The following is a 15,534-nucleotide window of genomic DNA, read 5'->3' on the forward strand; positions in this document are numbered from 1 at the left end:
TCTTGATCCAATTACACGAATTGGTGATTAAAAAAGCAACGAGGCACGCGCCCCGGGGTATACTGGCTTTGGACCTCAAAGGGGCCTTTGACAACGTGTCCCACGCCAGCGTGCTCGAGAACCTGCGCAAGACGGGGTGTGGCCGCAAGACCTACGGTTATATCAAAGATTTCCTAACCAATAGATCAGCAACTATCCGGATAGGAAATGAACGGTCAGAGCCTGTGGAGCTCGGAGACAGGGGTACCCCACAGGGGTCTGTCCTGTCGCCTCTGCTTTTCAACCTAGCACTCCTGCCCCTGCCCGAACTACTCAATCAGATCGAGGGCGTGGACCACGCGTTCTATGCCGACGATATAACGGTGTGGACGAACCGCGCGGGTTCCGATGCCTGGGCGGAGGAAGCCCTGCAGAGAGCGGCAACGACCGTCCACGAGTATGCCAGGACCTGTGGCCTGAGCTGCGCTCCACAGAAATCGGAGCTGCTCATGGTACAGCCCGGAAGACCAAAGAAAGAGCCGCCGCCAAACATAATCATCACCATCGACGGCACAGAGATCAAACCAACGCAGCAGATCCGGATACTGGGCCTGCTGTTGCGCAGCGACGGCAAGGCGCACGCAGCCGTCAACAAAATCAAGACCACATCCGAGCAAGTCCTCAGCATGATCCGGAGAGTCACCAACCGGAACAGAGGAATCAAAGAAGAAGACGCACTGCGCCTGGTGCAGGCATTCGTCGTGTCACGCGTAACGTACTCCGCCCCGTACCTCCAGCTTGCGAAGGTGAACCGCGAAACGCTGAACACGACGATAAGGAAAGCAGTCAAACTCGCCATGGGCATCCCAGTCTACTCGTCAACGCAGAAGCTGCTGGAAATGGGTGCCCACAACACGGTGGAGGAGCTGGTGGAAGCACACCTATCCCACCAGAGGGTAAGGATGAGCCGGACAGAGCACGGTCGGGCCGTCCTACGCAAGATAGGATGGCAAATTGAACAGCTACCGACAACGGATCCGCTCCCCACAACGTGGAGAGACATTATTAAGACCAAGCCCCTCCCCCGGAACATGCAGCCGGGGAGGAACAACGAGAGACGCTCTGCGCGGGCCAAGGCACTGGCTCGACAGCTGGAAGAGGACCCCGAGGTCCTCTACGCGGACGCCTCACTTCCCAAGAACGGAACCAGAGCAACGGCGGTCGTCACCACCATCGATAAACTTGTCACAGGCGCGTCGATACGGACGACGAATACAGCCGAAGCAGAAGAAGTGGCCGTGGCCCTCGCACTCGCACAACCGGGAGTGAGGACCGTTGTCACAGACTCCCAGACCGCCTACGCAAGCTACCGCAAGGGGAACATCTCTTCCGTGGCACTAGCGATCCTCAACAAATGCAAATCACCGGGGCGGGCCGTTGAGCTCGTGTGGGTCCCGGCTCACTCGCAAGTGGAAGGCAACGCACTCGCCGACCACTATGCCCGAGAACTATCGATCCGGGCCGAGGACGAGCCAGGGCTACCGCACCCCGTGACAAGCTACAAAGACATCACGCAAATGTACAGAAGCGGCAGATGTAGGCTTCCCCGTCCGCATCCGCAACTCAACCGAATTCAGCAAACGATCGTGCGACGCATGCAAGCGGGGTCGCTAGCGAATCCAGTGCTCTTGCATAAGATGTTCCCAACAGAGCATGACACTTCATGCCCTTTTTGCAGACGGTCAAAAGGCACTCTAGCACACATCCTTGCAGAGTGCACTAAGCTCAAGAACCCCCCACCATCCCTACCCCCCACCCTCCCCAGCCCCAACCCCCCCGAGCGATGGGAGACCTTGTTGTCCAGCCCCGACCTACCGACCCAGCTCGCGCTGGCGGCTAGGGGCCAGGAACTGCTGGACACATATGGGACCTGAGAATAAGGTTCCACCCCATCTGGTGCCAGCGCGCAGCACCCGTCACTAAGGGCTCAGCACAAAAGTTGATTCTCTCTCTCTCTCTCTCATATCACCCTGCACAGCTTCATTTGTAGTCTTCCCGTGAGCGCCAAATGCGAGGCGTCCCACTAGCGTTTGGTTGCCATCGAGTGCTGATTGTACCTCTGATTTCAAGCAAACAGCCGCATTTCCAAAACATAAGTCCTGGAACCATTACACCTTTCCACATACCCCGGAGCACTTCCTACCTGTTGTATCCCCATAGCGCTCTGTGTTTTATTATGGCCGCATTTCTTCTCCCCATTACTCTTATTGTTTTTTTCCTATGGTTCCATATATCTATTGCCTTCGTTTATCAATATACCACGGTATTTATATTCATTTACGCGAGCTATTTCCTGGCCCTGTATTGCCACTGTCTGTACTCTGTTTTCATTGAATACCATAACACCTGACTTCTTGCGGCTAAATTTCAGACCTAAGTTATCGCATTCCTGTCCATACATTAGCCAGACGTTGCATATCCCTTTGCTTGTTAGCTAGCAACACAATGTCGTCCGCAAAACAAACCTGAAAGCTGCTGCTCTACTACCTTACCCGCCTGTTTGTATGGAAGATCAAACCCGATATTACGTCCTTCTAGCGCTTGCAGCTGCGCCACCCAGCGATGTTCATGTTCGCATATTTCCGTTACGTCACGGCAAAAAGTCGCACGTCTTCTCTCTGGGAAACTATGTTTTAAGCACGAAGGCGCAAAGCCGTGCGCAGTGTTATTTTTTTTCTCTCTTTTTTTGTGTGTGGATGGAGCTCATAGCGAATTCATGTATATCATCAGTGAGTCACAACGGCAGGTTTGTTTGCGCCGTCTGGTAAAGCACGTTGACCTCTTGCAGCGTCCGTTGCATAGTCGTCTGCTCACTGTTATGTGCAGAAGACCACGATGGGGGCGACGCTGGCGGATTTCCGCCGCGAAAGAAAGTAGTGCGTCTGGCCCACCATCTCGTCTTCTCATTATCTGGCTGCAGCTGCATGGCCTTGATAGCGCTGAACGCTATTAGCGGGACGGCGGGCGAGATGGCTTATTTCCGCGGGAGAGGTGGACTATAAAGTGACCGTTTTTGTTCTCGGCCGGCGTGGCGCGTTAATTGTGCCCGCCGGGGCACGTTCTCAAAGCGAAAGCGTTCCGCTTTGTTCGTTAATCATCTCCCAAGCCTCGTTTGTATTGTTTCGACTCTCGCCATGTGTGCGCACCCTCTCGGCGTGGTTACGCATGCTAAACGTGTGCTTGCCCCCTTTGGAAAGTCATGCTCGACATTCGCTTGCATCACAACAGAAGGCATGTAAAAGGCAACGAAGTGTCAACAGAAAGAGAGCAAAATCTTTATTTTGCTTGTCCTGATGGCTCGTTCTTGGCGCAAAAGAGTTCTGGTTGGAGGCGCTTGGACTGGAGCCTCCGGCTTTTTGCAATTAAAACAGTCTCGAGGTTGTTGCTCCGCAATAGAGCATATCTAATTTAACGGCGGCGGGTTTTGCGCGGTGTGCGGACTGTGGGACATGCGCTGCAGCACCGAATTGCGTTCGTTTTTCTCACACTAGCCCTGCCTGGGACAGTGTGTGCAGTTTTCTGCCTCAGAGTATTTTACGTGCAGTCGCATCAATATCTGTAAAATAAATTCAGGCACTCCATAGATTATTCAGACTAAAAGAAGACTGCTTCGCTTTGTTTGTCGGCCTGTTCTTTTGGCTATGGCAGTTGTACGGCTCGCAACTGTTGCAGGAAATTTTGTTGCTTCAAGCACCGAGCTTTTTCTTTTTTCTAAAGTCTGGACCATGCGAGATTCGCCGCCGTGAACGCGCTAATTAAATAAGCGCTGCGTGAACTTGTTTGCAAATGTGCTTCATATCGTTTAATTCCATTTCAACAGAAAAAAAAAACTGAGTGTGTCCAAACGTAAATAGAAGCGCAACAAAAAATCGTAGGCCTATGCGGTACACGCCAGACAGTCACAGCATAGATGGAGGAGCGGCTCCGTAGGAGACCGTCTCTTTACGTCGTTTTCACGAGAACGAACTGTAACTATCCGCCCAGCGTCAACGGCGAGCAGCTGCTATTAACTGCTTGTGCTGCTCACTGCACAGCCGTCTGCTGAGCCCGACATTGCTTCTTCGCAGCCGCGCACGTAGCTCTACGGTTCATTTCATCAGCAGCGGTTCGTATCTTGCGAGGAGGCGCCATAACGTGTAACGAAGAGAAAACGCAGGTAGCGAGGTTACGCGGCACACATGTATGCATTTCGTTTATGGGGCGTAGTATACATCCAAGGAAACACGAGTTTGGTGGGTGCGAGTTCCCTTTTTAAGGTTGGCCATCCGGGAGGAAGGGGAAAGGGATCCTTGACGGGGGCAAGTTATAGGTGCGTGGACAAAGAGGTCTCTCAGTAATACTTCAGGGGAAAGTCGAGGATTGGATTTGTATTGGCTCGGGACGAAGAATATAACCAGCAGTATCGTACACAACAGCACGAGGTGATGGAATGAAAAAAATGGAAAAAAATAGAGGAACGCAAGAGACGTTGCATCACATCATACAATGGCAGTGGAAATCGTCACGAGCTTTCTTAAACGGTTTCCTTCTCTCTTTCTTACTTCCTTTCTTTCTTTCTTTCTATCTTTCTTTTCTTCTTTCTTTCTTTCTTTCTTTCTTTCTTTCTTTCTTTCTTTCTTTCTTTCTTTCTTTCTTTCTTTCTTTCTTTCTTCCTTCCTTCCTTTCCATGCTACGTTCTCAAAGTACATGCTATCATGTTAGCGCTGCCGTTTCCAAAATTAACAATGCTCGAGCCTTTAGTGCCCAGGTTACCCACGAACAAAGTTCAAAATAAATAGCTCGGGGAGAAGCCTGAAAACATTTCTCATCCTCAACTACGGCCACTCGATGCTTTTCACCATTTATTATTCTCAATAACGTCGATCCGGTTTTGGTACACAGTAACAAATTTAGGGAAGCAACAACGCAGCATACGCACTACTTAGGCTGAAGCTCTGCATACACACCAAACGAAAAAGAAAAAAAAGAAAAGGAAGAGAGAAAACATTAAGTTGTGCTAGCACACTGTGCTGAAACTTCGCGCACCCCTAAATACAAAGCCGGTTGGAAACAGAAAATATTACCCGACTACTAAATTTAGCGTTGCGACTTTCCTAATACAGCTTATAGTAACTAAAGAGGGGAAAAAGAAAAAAAAGAAACTTCTGAGTAAATGGAACCTGACCGGTGCCATTAAGATAAACCGGGGCGTTGGGTTAAGCGGCGACGTAATTCGGCAACAAATCAACGAGCGAAATGTGTGTGCATGGAGGGCGTCGTGCACAGCGCATGGAGAACAGCACCGCCACCCATCTCACTGGGGTCGGACGACTAACTAAGCGTCACGAATTTCGCCGCTAATCGGCAAGCACGCGAAGAAAGAGACGGAGCGAACCAAACGAGGCAAAAAACTGTAAAACAAACAAGACTTAACGTAAGCAGTAAGTAAGCAGTGAGGCGCGTTTGCACCGTTGGGTTCAAGCCGGTCACTTTTTCCCTGCCAAGCATCGGCTGGCGTGAGCGGTCTGTGTGTGCTCTGCGAGGCGGATCCTCGGCAGCTCTTGCCATTCACTGGCCCTTTTTTTATTTTTCTTGCCACCGTGTTAACCATGCCGCTAGTGCTTATAATTACAGGGGGCACGAGCCCACACGGCGTGCGAAAGGCGTGGAGAGGAGAAGGGGGATGGTTTGTTGATGCACGCCGTCATGTAAGAGAAAAAAAAATAGCGGTGCAGTGCACCAGAATAGACTGTCGGGCTGTGTGTTTGGCATGTACCTACGTCTCACGAACGCATGGAACCTGTTGGTAGCCCGTTGAGCGCTTGGTCGACATTTGTTGGACTGCTGTTTCGAGCTGGTTGGAGTCGTGGCTAGACGTTTGTAGGACAGTGTTTAGATCCTTGTTGGACACTGGTTAGACAGTTGTTGGACCCTTTTCGGACACTGGCCAACCACTTCTTGAGCCCTCGTCGGACACTGGTTAAACATCGGCATGACACTTCTTGGATAGTGGTTGGACATTGGCCTTACATTTCTTAGAGACTGGCTGGGTACCGGCTGGACACTCGTTCGACACGTGTTCGACACCTGCTTTACACCTCTTGGGTACTAGTTGGAGACTGGCTTAACACTTCTTGGGCGTTTCTTAGTGCTCGTTGGGTACTGATTAGACACCTGTTGGACACTGGCTTGAAGCATCTCGAACACTTCTTGGGTACTGACTGGACTTTGGTTACACACTTGTTGAACACTGGCAGTGTGGTTGGACATTGATTACGCGCTTGTTGAACACTGCCGTGACACTTTTTGAGCATTGGCACTGTGATTGGACACTTGTTAGACACTGGCATGACACTTCTCGGACACTTCCTTGGTATTGGTTGGACTCTGGCTAGACCCTTGTTGGAAACTGGCTAGAAACTTCTTCGTGACTGCTTGTGTGTTGGCTGGACGCTGGTTAGACACTGGCGTGACACTTCTCGGACACTTCTTGGGTAGTGGCTTGACACTGGTCACACACTTCTTGGACACTAACCTGACATTTCTTGGACGCTGATTTAGTATTGGCTGGAGATTCGTTAGACACTTGTTGGACACCGGTTTGATACGTCTTGGGTATAAAAACATTTCTGAGATTTCTTCAATCAACCCGCCGAAAGGACTTTCAGAAGGCATAGTTGGTGCATATATGACATGATTAAAGAGCACTAAAAAGAGACATGGCGCGAAAAATAAGGGGTATAGACACGGAATCATAGGGCTACCGTCGATTGTTTATTTCACAACATCATCATGAAAATATATGAAATATATATATAGACGTGAGATAGTAGCGCTTGTCCTGTGTCTACCCTTTTTTTTTCATGCGGTGTCCGTTTCTTTTTTTTGCGTTCTTTAAGCATGACATTTTGGTGCTCTTTGGCCATTGTAGCCCTTGCGCCATAAAACACTATTAATCAATCATGACATTCGGGGCATTGGTTTTACACTGGGCAAATACTTGTACAGTAGCTTGACGCATCTTGGACACTTCTTGGGTGCCAGTTGGAAACTGGCTTGACACTTGCTGGGCATTTCTTGGGCACTCGTTGCACACTCGTTAGACACTTGTTGGGTGCTGGCCTGACACTTCTTGGTCACTGCATGGGCACTGGTTGAACACTTGATAGACACTTGTTGGACGATGGCCTGACAATTCTTGGACATTTTTCGGGTAGAGGCTGGACACTGGTTACATGATTGTTCCATACTTCCTCGGCACTTCTTAAGTACTGGTTAGGCACTGGTTAGACACTTCTTGGACACTTCTTGTGTACTGACTGAACACTTGTTGTGTTTGTGTTGTGTTGTGTAGCTTGGTACTTATCGGGCGCTTATAGGGTATTGGGTATTCGTTGGACACTGTTTAGAAACTTGTTGGGCTCTTATTGGACGTTGGTTTGAAACTTGTTGGGTGTAGTTGTGTGAAAGGTGGGGTAGGGTGTCGTGTAATCATGGCGACGCGAGTCTCATGACAAGCCGAACTCGCGGTGCGTGGCATATATGGCATATAAAAGCGCGTAACGCATTTACGTCAACACCACCCTTTATTAGGAGGCTTTATTACAACGTTCAGTGCATGCATGTAATGCCGTTCGTAACGGGGCACCCAGTCAACTCAGGAGCTCGTGCTGCGAGAAAACTGCTTTCTGCTGTCTGGCGTACCATGACAGTGACAATTGCGAAACAAAGGTACAGCAAATCAGGAGATGCACGCAGGGTGTCGTGCTCGCTGAAAGAGAGAAGTGTGCATTGGGCTAGAAGCTTTGGCGAGTTGGTCGTTGTTCATAACAGTGGTATTGCGTAGGAAAATGGACATAGAAGAGTAAAGAGCGCTAACTTCCAAGTGATCGTTATTTGCAGACGAGCATGATGTATATACGCAGCAAACAAAAAAAAACGCAGAAAAAAGGCGATACCCAAGGCCAGTGTATCGTTGATAAGTCAGATCACTTGTTTAACACGTGCCCACGATTGCCCTACACGCCCAGCCATGTAATCACGCCCAAGTTGTGAGAGGACAATGGACGAGATGCTTACGTAGCAGTCACCCAACTTGTAAACCTTCTCCGCTTCTATTTTCTTGGGTTAACGGTGACCTGTGCCGTGCCAATGCAACGCACTGATAAAGAAGAGGGGTACAACTACAATCACGGCAATGAACGCCAAGATGCCCCGGCAGAGCAGTATGCACGTTGTTTCGGTGCTCGCGCAGGTGGTCGTTGAGAGACCTACCAGTCTGGCTAACATGTCTTATACCGCACTTCAGTTGGATCGAGTACGCGAGCACGCACGGGTCGAAGCGTGATCTGAGCTTGATGGAGCACGAACACAAGTACGCACATGGTGCATTGACTCCTTTCCAAGGCTTCTGCCGTTTCTCTAGCGCCGATAAAACCACCCGTACGATGGCGCCATGTTCAATGTTCTTTAACCTTTACGAAATGCTGCGCACGTACGGCAGAACATCAGGCCTGTTTTGAATGGGGGTGTACTCCCCCTAAGTTAAGTGAAACATGTTCGCAAAAAACCTTTAGTTCTTGAAACTTGCATGTTACGAGATTAAGATGTTCCAGTCAGTGGGAGCCTTTGTCGAGCGATATTATGTGTAATTTACAGTTAAGAGTAGCCGCCAGGAAGCCCGACCGAAGGAAGAGTGACTGCTCGAAGACATCCGTTCCATGTAGGTTCCAGTAAATGTGTCGAACGTTTCTGCATATATCTTCCGCTTACTTGATGGAACCTGTGTGAGACCAGATTAAGAGTGCACTAAAGCGCAATGTCTGTCTGTTGGACCCTAGTGAGACAGATAGAAATGTTTAGTGGAAGGGAGGAACAAGCTTAACCATGATTAGCCGCGCTTTGCTACTTTGCACAGGTCACGGGGACACGTAGACAAACAGATAAAAAAGGCGAGACGAGAACCTCACAGGCACTCGCAAACATGCTCAAGTGTTTGTCGTTCTGTCATTCACAAGCGGCCACATAAGCTGCGTTTACGTGAGCCCGATAAAGTCGAGTGGAGTCGGCTTGCCGGGCTGAAACCGGGTCGTCGTGAGATTTTGAGTATTTACAAACATAACCTCTTGTCATTGAATAATAGTACTGGCTGTCGTATAAGAACAGAAAAAAAAAGTTGCGTGGGCCTTTGAAATATTTTAGAGCGCAACTCTTGAGCGCTCGTTCTTGCGACGAGCATCGGCGTTGCCCCTCGTAACCGAGTGAACGAACACAGCGAAGGATGAATGCGAACGCGGAACGCAGCAGGAGATGAAAAACGCCCATAGCGATGAGAGCGCGAGGAGGTGAGCGGAGAAGGAGGGTGCAGCGGAACCATTAGGTGGAAAGCGGAGGTGGAGGGTGTGGCGAAAGAGAGAGAAGAAAAGCTTATTGCCGCCCAGGACGGGTTTTTCAGCAACGATGGCTACGAGATGGCGCCGGAGTATCGCGCGTCGTCTGTATGGAAACAAAGCGCTGCATGAGAGCAGGTCTGTCTGCGGCGGCTGCTGTGAATCGCGCCCACGCTTCGCCCACGTGCCACCTCTCGGTATATCCCGATTAGCGAGGTAGTCGCGCCTCACGTCGCTCCTTTTGCAACGTGCCGTACGAGACATTGTACGCGCCAGCCAATATATAGCGAAATGAAAAGACCTATACAGCTGTGCTCAAATTGCGTATTATTGAGTATCGTAATCCGGCGAATTTTTTTTTAAAGTTCGTTATCACAGAATATATCTCGCCGAGGCTGCGATTTGTTCTTGTTTTGATCAGAGTCTTCGTTTAAAATGAAGTGACAAGACTCGCTATATGGACAAGTAAGCTGGTTAGATACATATATTTTTCGTGACAGCCCTAAATGGTTAGAGATCACTCCTCGTAATTTTGTTATCAGTAAATTGTTAAAGGTTGTCAGAGTTCAAGACGCGGCCGTGTGACGGTTAGTCAACGTTTGCCGTAGTGAAAAAATAAAAGTACCCGACAAGTTTTTTTTTTCTGTTTTCCTTTGCTTTTAACTTCTTGTACTCATTTTTATCAACAGTGCAAATGAAGACGGCCTCGACTGCTACATGATACAACCAATAAAACAAATTACGTGAATGTTAGAGTAGAAAACAATATTTTAACCACTCCACATCTCAGCTTGGTAGTTACGCACTTTTCGTCTTTTTTAAATTAAATGTATTTAAGGAGAGGGTGGTGCCTATGTGTGGCGCCGGCAACTCCTGTTCTCTTACGTGATAGTTATCGTCAGAAAGTGGTCAACAATCACGAAACTGGACAAATAAACACATAAACGAACATCCACGTACTAAGTCTCAGTACTGCAATAAATAAATGTTGGCGCAACAGAAAGGTTCACATGGCATAAATACTCACAAAACCGAAATATTCACACGCAACACATGAGTTCACACAGCATAAATGCTCCCAAAACCAAGATATTCACACAGAAGATGTTGGACACTTGAATGCCGCACTCTAAATGCAACAAGTACAAACGCTACATGAACACGAAGACGCAATGAACATGTAATTAAGGGTGTCTGTTAATAATAACAATGCGAGCCATAACTATTGTATGACTTAATATTTTTGTGATATTTTTGATTCCTCCAAAAATTGTACTAAGGCGCGCGCAGCGATGGCTTGAAGTTTTTTTTTTTGTTGTTGGCCATGGACCTAAAATTTTTTCTAAGAATAATGGCCGTCTATTCAAGCCATGTAGTTTTTCAGAGAGGCTCTCGCATGGAGCATGGTGATTTTTAGTGTGGAAGAAATTGTTCTGTGTCTTCTTCAGCCTCTTCATATGAGCATGTATCAGTGTTAGTTTTTCTTATCATATGAAGGAAGCTATCACTATCGGCAGTGCCTCGTCGAAGCCTATGAACGGTTGTTTCAATAGATCGACTCATTTTAAAGGGAATATTGAATTATATTCCAGGATCTATATTATTTAATTGAGAGTCAGGCACGTACCCAGGGGGGGGCCCGGGCCCCCCCGGGCCCCCCCCCGAAATCAAGTGGCATATCCCCCCCCCTCCCCATGTGCACCCACGCCACCACTCCTCACACATTCCTAAAGCGCCGCCAGATAAATGTTGAGACTTGGCAGCTGTTCATCGGTCAGCATTAAGCTGCCTTTTTCACTCCTTTTAGATGGTGGTAGTTATCGGCGTCTCTTGTAATGTGAAGGACCGTTTTCTCATAGATTCTGCGTCCGCGCGATTAACTCGAGATGCGTTTAGTTGTCAGCATCTATTCAACCATCACGCGCATAGCTGTTGCTTTTGTTAGTTCAACTTTCTTTGTCTAGGCTGATCCTGGGACCAGGAGAGGGATGCGGCTGTTACTCAGCTGGTCTGTACTCTCACGGAACGAGTTGCGGCCGGAGAAAACGGCAGTTGCGTTTAACTTTTCCCTTTGTTTCATTATTTCCTTGAGTTACAGCTCGCCGCGACGCTGGCAGATGCCCGGAACCATATACACGTGATATGGGTTAGATAAGGTGGGAAATAAAATAATGTGAAAGAGCGTCCATCATGAAACCCTGCAATAACCCTTAAACCCATAAGCAAGATGGCTGTCGCCCGTTACCTCGTCTGTTTTTCCCTAACTGTATAGCACTTCTCGTGCAAAATTGACAACTGGAAACAAAAATCGCAAGGAGTTGAGAAATTAAGCGATGTACTAAGGGAGAGAGTCAAGGCAACAACCAAACTGCAAGCAAAAGCGAATAATAAAAACGTTAACCATTGTTTGTGAGAATATTTATGGATCAACATCTTTTTATTTAAAAAGGAAGTAGGGAAAACGACGCCGGAAGTGGAGAACAATTACTTGTTTTGAATGACGCTTCTACAGTTATCGGTGGAACCGCCTCACGTAGCCACTTCTCTGCTGTGCTTATGTGGGTGTTTTTCTAACCTTTCGCGGTGAGCGCAGTACGTCTAGAATCGCAGAGTCCTGCGCTCTACGCGGTTGTATGGGACTGGCGGCCGCACAGCGTTACGCAATTCGCGGAACTGTCAAAACTGATCAACAAGGCGAAAATAACTGTTATTCGAAATTATAACATGAGAAAGACTGAAGAAGCAGTAAGAAATGAACGCAGCCTGAAATCAGTAGAAAAGAAACCTGGCATAGGACAAACCATGATGTATGGACTAAAAGATAAGAAGGATAATATCATCAGCAATCTCGAAGATACAGTAAAAGCAGGGGAAAAGTTCTAAGCGGACCTGTATACAGTACCCAGAGGAGTCACGATACTTCAATTAGAAACAGTAGTGAACAGGATACAGAAACTCTCCTACAACTAGCGATGAGGTCAGAAGGGCCCTGCAAGACATGAAACGATGAAGAGCGGGAGGAGAAGGTGGAATAACAGTTGATTTAATCAAAGATGGAGAAGACATAATGCTTGGAAAACTGGCGGATGTTTATACGAAGTGTCTATCGACTGCAAAGGTCCCAGAAAACTGGAAGAATGCAGACATTATACTAATCCACAAAAGAGGAGACGTTAAAGAATTGAAAAAATTATGGGACCATTAGCTTGCTCCCAGTATTTTATAAAATATTTACCAAAGTAATATCCAATAGAATAAGGGCAACACTAGATTTTGACAACCAAGGGAACAGGCTGGCTTCAGGAAGACATACTTTACAATGGATCACATCCATGTCATCAATCAGGTTATCGCGAAATCTGCAGAGTACAATAAGCCTCTCTATGTGGCTTATATAGATTACGAAAATGCATTTGATTCAGTAGAGATACCAGCAATCATAGAGGCACTACGTAATCAAGAAGTACAGAACGCTTACGTAAAAAGCTTGGAAAATATTGCTACATGCATGCGGTATTTGTTTGTTTGAACGAGGCGCGTAGGCGCCATCACCCCAGAAAAGAGGAGGAAGAACGAACTGGGCTCGCGCTGTGAATCTAACCGCTCAGCGCTGCAACCGTTGTTGTAAATATATTCTGTAAATAGTTTCTCGTCTTACTGACTCGTCCTTCGCGTAAGAATATCTACAGAGGTTCTACAGCTATCTTAATTCTACACAAGAAAAGCAGGGAGATACCTACAGAGAAAAGGGTCAGACAGGGAGACAATTTCTCCAAAGCTATTCACTGCGTGCTTAGAAGAATTCAAGCTATTAAACTGGAAAGGCTTGGGAGGAAAGATCGACGGCAGATATCTCAGCAACCTTCGGTTTGCCGATGGCATTGCTCTATTGAACAACAATGCAGACGAGTTACAACAAATGATTGGAGACCTAACAGAGAGAGTGTAAGAGTGGGGTTGAATATTAATATGCAGAAGATGAAGATAAAGATAAATAGCCGGGCAAAGAAACAAGAGATCAGGATAGCCAGTCGGCCACTAGAGACTGTGAAGGAATACGTTTACCTAGGTCAATTAATCACAGGGAACCCTGGTCATGAGAAGGAAATTCTCAGAAGAATAAAAATAGGTTGGATCGCATACGGCAGACATTGCCAGCTCCTGACTGGACGCTTACCATTATTATTTAAAAGTAAGGTGTGCAATCAGTGCATTTTGCCAGTGCTGACATATGGGGCAGAGACTTGAGAGCAAGTTAGGAACCGCGCAAAAAGCGATCGAACGAAGATTGCTAGGCATAACGTTAAGAGAGAGAAAGAGAGCGGTTTGGATCAGAGAGCGAACGGGTATAGACGATATTCTCATTGACATCAAGAGGAAAAAATGTAGCTGGGCAGGTCATGTAATGCGCTGGTTAGATAACCGTTGGGCCATTAGGGTTACAGAATGGGTACCAAGAGAAGGGAAACGCAATCGAGGACGACAAAACATTAGGTGGAGCGATGAAATTAGGAAATTCGTGGGCGCTAGTTGGAATCGGTTGGCGCAGGACAGGGGTAATTGGAGATCGCAGGGAGAGGCCTTCGTCCTGCAGTGGAAATAAAACCGGCTGATGATGATGATGGTGATGATGAAGATGGAGGTGGTGGGCCCCCCCGATAAAAAATCCTGGGTACGTGCCTGTTGAGAGTTATGCGCATCATTTACGAACCAAGTTTCCTTTGACAATCTACCGCATGGTTTGTTCAATAGACATCGCGCATCACTTGCCGCTAGACGAAGCAGTGATAATTCATTCTCTTGATGTGCTGCACGTGCCATGTGATCAACTGCTTTCGTATCATTTCACAGTGACTTGGAATCCACTAGAAAGTTATTTCGTGTCGTAGATCTTTCGCTATGGCGTAAGTCATCTGTGTTTCGCATGTCAATGTGTCGCTTGCGTTTCTTAAGCTGATTTCATTCAAGCACAGCAATGAGGTTTGTGAGTCACTCAGAATTACCCAGCACAGTGTTTGTAACTGTTTACACGTGTAACGCAAAGTAGAAAGTCTTGCATAAAATTCTACCGTCGTGGACGTTCTAAATTGGCAAAGCTTATAAGCTCTTTTCACTTAGTATGTAGGTATATAAAACACAGTCGTAGAGCCTTCTTTCTAGCATGATCCATCGCTATACACGTGGATTCGATCTGGGCATATCGCACTTGCGGCCTACTCCAGGAATTGAAGTGGCTATTTCTGTAATTGCTAGTCGCCATGGGGGATGAGTTGCGCAAGTAGGCCAGTATTCGTAAGCAGGCAGTAAGTTTTCGCACCGCCGTATTTCTTCATGTATGCGTGTAGCAGTTCTATCCTGAAGGTCTTGGCATAGTGAATGATTGGCATGTTGTGCAGCCAAACGAAAAAAATGGCTGTGGCTTAGGTAAGGTTAAGCCCAGGATGCGAAGCATACTAGTCTTTATTTTAGTTGTTGAACCACTGTTTAGCCTGGTGAACTGCTGTTGCTTGGCTATATTTGGTTCGGCTAGACGAAGAAACAACTCATGAATTACTGCTTCGCCTTCAAGAGTAGAACGCGACAGCGTTCCCGTCGACCCGCCAAGGGGTGTAAGACAATGGGCTACAGGGCAGCGACTACGCGCCCCGCATTGGACGCGGTGAGCGTCGAGCAAAGCAGCGTTCGGCGCGGCAACGAAATGTGCGCCTGAGCAAGAGACGCACGCCTTAGAAACAGCTCGTTTCTAAGGCAACACCGCATTCACTAGAGGCGCTTTTGTACCGCTTTGAAGCATCGTACTCGTGGCTCAGTGGTAGCGTCTCCGTCCCACACTCCGGAGACCCTGGTTCGATTCCCACCCAGCCCGTCTTGCAAGAGTTGAGCCAAAGCCACTTCTCCTCTGTCGTGACGTCACGGTGTCACGTGGTTTCAAGGCGACACCGCCGCGCCTGAGGAGCTGGGTTGAGCTCTCGTAATATGCTTCGCATAAAAAGTAACGACAAGTTTCCGTAAACCTTAGTGCATGAAAAGCTGATTGGCGGGACTCAGCGATTACCAAAGCTCTGGCAGACACACGCCGAACACCAAGACATATGCGAACGTTTCTGGCCAGCAATCTTTGAATTGT

General features: G+C 47.8%; 1 protein-coding gene across 10 annotated transcripts in view; it reads left to right on the forward strand.

Annotated features, from left to right (window-relative positions):
* Positions 1–15,534, forward strand: part of LOC135905116 (uncharacterized) — a 595,563-nt gene that overhangs the window by 255,737 nt on the left and 324,292 nt on the right. For 2 of the 10 annotated variants that reach the window (XR_011515103.1, XR_011515106.1), the window contains exon 1: positions 10,168–10,201. The exons of the other annotated variants lie outside the window; for them this stretch is intronic. The gene's annotated coding sequence lies outside the window, so the exon portion shown is untranslated. Of the gene's footprint in view, positions 1–10,167; positions 10,202–15,534 lie in introns of those variants that run through there. 10 annotated transcript variants of the gene reach the window in all.

Source organism: Dermacentor albipictus, chromosome 6 (genome assembly GCF_038994185.2).
Source record: "Dermacentor albipictus isolate Rhodes 1998 colony chromosome 6, USDA_Dalb.pri_finalv2, whole genome shotgun sequence".
NCBI lineage: Eukaryota > Metazoa > Arthropoda > Arachnida > Ixodida > Ixodidae > Dermacentor > Dermacentor albipictus.